The sequence below is a fragment of the Dipodomys merriami genome, unplaced genomic scaffold, assembly GCF_024711535.1.
Source record: "Dipodomys merriami isolate MVZ:Mamm:240054 unplaced genomic scaffold, mDipMer1.0.p SCAF_939, whole genome shotgun sequence".
NCBI classification, from domain to species: Eukaryota; Metazoa; Chordata; class Mammalia; order Rodentia; family Heteromyidae; genus Dipodomys; species Dipodomys merriami.
The window spans coordinates 11433-16983 of NW_027206556.1; the positions used below are offsets into that span (position 1 = coordinate 11433).

Genomic DNA, 5551 nt, shown 5'->3' on the forward strand with positions numbered 1-5551 from the left:
CTATTTAAGAGACTGAATTCATAATGCTAAATCAAAACCCTAATTATATCCCTACTCTAAAATTAGCTCCTTAGTGTAAAACTTCAAAGTAAAATTTTAAAGAATCCAATATACTCATCTGTTTTGGTTTTGTTTTGTTTTGCTGTGCTGGGGCTTGATTTAAGGACTGTATGCTTGCTACAAAGGCACTCTACTTGAACCATGTCTCCAGTTCCTTTTGATTATTTATTTGTTTATTTTTTTCTGGTGTCAGTATTGGTCCTTACACTCAGGACCTTGAGCTTTTACTTACCTTTTTTTGTTGTTGTTTACAGCTGCTGCTGTATTAGGCCTCAGTTCTAATCTGGCTAATTGGAGAGAAAATATTATGGATTTTACTGCCTGGGCTGACTTCAAACTGTGATCCTCAGATCTTAGCCTTCTGAGTAGCTAGTACTACAGATGTGAGCCACTAGAGTCCAGCTATTTTGTTACTTTTGTATACTTGCTTTTGATTAGGCCAGCCTGTACCCCATATTTATGCTTCCCACATAGGTGACAGGAATGTACCAGGACACTCAGCTTTTTATAAGTTAAGGTGGTGTCTCGCAAAACAGCTATGTTAACTCGTGTGAAACACTGCACTGTGTGCTTCTCATACTTATGGAAAATATTTTTTTTTCCTTTGCAGTGGAATTAGACATTGATACTAGGGCCTTGTATATTCTAAAGAGCTCTCCCAATGCTCTACTGATAAAGTACCTTCCAAGCCCATGGTTAATTTATAATTTATTTATTTTTGTTGTTCATGGGGTTTGAACTCTGGGCCTGGGTGATATCTCTCAGCTCTTCATCTCAAGGCTAGCACTCTACCATTTAAACCATAGCACCACTTCCTGTTTTCTGGTGGTTAATTAGAGATAAGAGTCTCAAGGATTTTCGTGCTTGGGGTTGCCTTTGAACCACGATCCTCATATCTCAGCCTCCTGAGTAGCTAGAATTACAGGCATGAGCCAACAGAACCCAGCTCCACATTTAGATTTAATTATACAACTGGCCCTGAATCTTGATATAAGGTCATCTCTGAAATACATGAAGATCTTTCAGGTGTCATCTAAAATAATAATGACTTGTTGCCTAAACTATCAAAATGTTCCTAAGATCTGTAATATGGAAAGTTCACAAAGAGTTATGGCTGTTCTGAAAAGTCCTCTGGTTCCCCAACCATCCCAGTTGAGGACTGTACATACATTTCAGCTGAAAACTTCTCAGCTGTAAAGTCGGCCTGCCTCTTGGCCTCAAATGGTCCATATTCCCTGTAGGATCTCTGCTCAGCTCTATTAAGTATCACCTCTTTTCTCCAGCTGTCATTCCAGCCTTGTTGCTCCCCTTTTCTAGGAGTCCACTTCTGGCCTGCCAGCAGAAAACCAAAGCAGAGGGCTAAAACACAACATTCATGAAACACTAGGTACAATTCTATAGGTTCCTTAAGATTTCATTTTTCCAAAAACCAGTTGGAATACCACTGGATAAATGGGAATTTCAGGGGAAAAAGTTGCTGATGTTATTTTCTAGAATTTATTCATTTTAATAAAACCTTATTACTATTATGACTTCACTTACGTTTTAGAGTATACAATAAACCATATAATTATAGGTATCTTTTTCTTTCTTTTTGTTGTTGCTGTGTTTTGAAATAAGGTCATTACATATGTTGAGATTAGCCTGGAACTCACAATCATTCTGTATCAAGACTCCTGAGGGTTAAAATCATAGGCATGCACCACACCTGGTTAATTATAGATGACCTCTATTAACACAATTTAATAAACTAACTACATTTCACATTTCAAAAGCAGCTTTATGAAACCATAGTTCTAAACCTCATCCAGGAAAGTAGAACATAGCAGTACCTTTGATTGTAGTTTAAAGTACAATATTAGATTGTACTTAACATTGTATTTTAAAAAGATTTTCCTTCCCTTGAATGGGATTTATATATTTGCCATATGTCTCTAGTGTGGGCCTCAACTCAGTTTTCAACTCACTCAAGAAGGTATCTTTTTTTGTCCATTTGAGAATCCAGCATCCAGGTGAAACAAGGACAAAGTGCTAACCCTCTTTTGTCTTTTCTCTTCTGCTGCTTTAGAATATGCAATCAAATCCTGTATTTTAAGCCATCTAATAAGTTAGTAAATAAATTTTGAACTTTGTCATTTCTTAAACTGTCTTCCAAAATTGTCTTTTTCCCCTTAGATTTAGAAGGGTCCTCAAATATTATTTATAGCTTTTGCTATACTTCTTTGATTTTCCTTAGGAGTAATTACACCACGCTGATAGTACATATAGAAAAATATTAAAATTTATTCAAATAATGGATGTACATCTCATTAAATTCCTCTCATGTATCCACAATAAAAATACAGGCATAGAGCTGGGAATGTGGCTTAGTGGTTGCCTACCATGCAAGATGCCCTGTACCACATAAACAGAACAAGGCAGAAGTGGCACTGTGGCTCAGTGGTAGAACACTACTCTTGAGCAAAAGCAGTTCAGAGACAGTGCCCAGATCCTGAGTTCAAGCCCCAGGACTGGCAAAAATTACAAAATTTAAAAATACAGGGATTTTTTTCAGTTTTCTCATTATTATTTCCTAACTAAACTTTATACTCTAACACAAATAAGTAAGTACTATCAAGTCTTAAATTAAAAATCCTGTTTGTACATCACGAACATAAAATTATGTAATTACCTTGAATATAAAATGTTTTTGAGTGTCAAATATTGCACAAGGGATTTAAGTTCACTCTATGGCTCTAATATCCTATAATATCAATAACTATTTAAATCTAACTTACATCACTTTATGATATTTTCATAGAGGATTATACTTCTACTGTAGAAACAAATCAGATCAACCAAAATAGAAGGGGTAGTTGAAATCAGGGGGAAAATGTCACTAAGTTGTTAATAAGTTGAGCCAGGCACTGGTGGGTCACACCTGAAACCCAAGCTACTCAGAAGGTCAAGAGCTGAGGATCGTGGTTCAAAGCCAGCCTGGCAGAAAATCCATGAGGCTCTTATCTCCAATTGAGCACCAGAAAAACTGAAATTAGCACTGTGGTTCAAAGCGGTAGAGTGCTAGGCTTGAACAGAAGATCTGAGGGACAAAATCCAGACCCAGAGCTCAAGCTCCACAACAACAAAACAAAACAAAACAAAACAACAAAAAAACAAGTTGAAGGTGAGTACTGGTGGCTTATTCCTGTAGTCCTAGCTACTTGTAAGAATGGAATTTGAGGATCAGAGTTCGAAGCCAACCGAGGCACAAAAGTTATGTGATCTCTAAGAAAGCCAGAAGTGAAGCTGTGGCTTCAAGTGGTAGAGCACTAACCATAAGCAAAAGAAAAAGCTAAGGGACAGAGCCCAGGCCTTAAGTTCAATTCCTAGAATTAGCACCAACATAAATAAAGTTAGCAAAGTGAAAAATTAAAATATTTGCTTTAGATTTTCTATTTGCAACCCATAAGCATTTGAGTTTTACCATTATAGTATTTCCATTCAACTACAGAATTACTTCATTGATTATTCTACCTTATTTCTGCTATCTCATTTTTTAACTATATCAATTAAACTTGCTTTATAGTAAAGTCATTTCCATCATTTCTGTATGTAAATTGAAGTGTTAAATAGAATTGGCTACTTACTAGGATATTTACCAATATCCTGCAAATACTACATTCTCCCTCTAAATCTCCAAAGACCAAAGCTAATAGTGACAGACATTTTCCCCCCAAATCAGTTGTAAGAGGTCAAAACTGCAATTGAACCCACCTTGCTTTTCCACACTAGAACAGCAGCTTGCATTTCACCAGCCCTTTCCAATAAAAGGCTTGCATTAGCATTTGATCACTGATCTAAACACAAGCTTAGAAAAGGAAAAGAATACAGTAAAATTTCCAGCAAGAGTTCCCATAAAATAGTTGCATTTTGGCTCAAAGGGTTTCTAGGCTCTGAAGAAAGCTGAGGAAAGCGAGCTGAAACAGTCTCTGATGGTTCGAGAATATACTGAGCAAAGGGCCTCTCATAGGTTTCTGTACAGCTTTGGATAGTTTAGTACATTAAAACTTCCAATTCCACGGGGCAAGCATCTAATTCCCACATTCTGGAGGATTAATGTTTCTGGTGTATGTCAAAAAGTGTATTCCCAAATGCTTGACATTTCTCTATGCTAAGCATTCACTCAATCTTCAGACTAAATTTAAAATGTTTCATTTTGCCTAACATCAACTTATCTGACAGTTTCTGTTTGTCTCAGACATATACTAGTTGTTGCAAATAAAGGAAACCATAGGATCTATGTTTCTTTGGGCCTGGCTTACTTCACTTAATATGAGTTTTGGCAAGCATTTCTATTTCCTAACTAATGGGGCAATGTCATTGTTTTTGATGGAGGCATAGACTTCCATTGTGTATACATACCACATTTTCTTGATCGATTCATCTATTGAGGGGCATCTGGATTGGAACCCCAAGATAAGGATTCAAATGTTTCTTCTTTTCTTTTTTATTATGAGAATACCGTACAGAGGAATTACAACATGGGCAAGATAACGAGTACATTTCTTATCAAGCATTGTAGCCTCCTCTTTGTTTCCACTTCCCATCCCTTTCCATACTCCCCCCTCTCCCCACCCGACACTCCCCCCACCCTTCACCAAAGTTGTAAAGTTCGTTTTTTGACATAACGAATTGTACATCTCATTATTGCAATGAGTCTACATGTATCCTTAGTTAAACGATTTGTTTTTTCCCTTCCCCTCCACAAATTATACCAACATCAAATACAGTGAAAGCATGGGTTATACAGACAAGGGACTCATATCTAAAATATACCTAGAACTTAAAAAATTAAATCCCCCAAAACCAAATCTTCAAAGAAACAACTGCCCAATAAATAAGTGGGCTAACGACTTAAAGAGAAACTTCTCTGAAGAGGAAAGGATAGTCAATAGATACATGAAGAAATGTTTTTTTTTTTTTCTCTCCTGCGGTTGTTTCGAACATATTTATAAGATGATTTCTTTGTTGCTTTTTATGTCCCTCCCCTATGGTATAATCCCTGCTTTCACTGTATTTGATGTTGGTATTGAAAGGTTAAAGTTTTGAGGCAGTGACCACTTGTTGCTTGTTTGTAGCAAAGCAACAAATGGGGCTAAACTGCACGGTTGTGTGCCTTTATAAGACCTGAAAATCCTTAGCTCAGGGCTCTCCTCCTGGGCTCCGCTGTGTCGGAGTGGAAGACGAGGCCCAAGCTGCAGCCTGTTTAAATAAAACAGCTGTAGAATCTGACTCTCGGTGAGAGGTCTATTAGGGATCTAGTAGCCGTGGCAAAAACAGGAAAGGAAGGACAGAAAACATGAAATTGAGCGTGAAAAGAGAGACTGGGTAAAGGAAAAGAGGCCAGACTTGTTGGAATCGCCACTATCACATGCTGAGCATACATGGTTCACAGAGGGCAGCAGTTTCATTTGAGATGGAAAAAGATACAAAGGCACAGCAATCATCACGG

At 37.3% G+C, this 5551-nt stretch overlaps 1 long non-coding RNA gene across 1 annotated transcript; it reads right to left on the reverse strand.

The window, feature by feature from the left end:
• Positions 1 to 1251: 1251 nt before the first annotated feature.
• Positions 1252 to 4390, reverse strand: LOC138821757 (uncharacterized). The gene is made up of 2 exons (XR_011370211.1): positions 3814 to 4390; positions 1252 to 1392 (listed from the first exon to the last, which is right to left on the reverse strand). It is a non-coding gene; the product is annotated as an uncharacterized lncRNA (long non-coding RNA).
• Positions 4391 to 5551: the final 1161 nt, after the last annotated feature.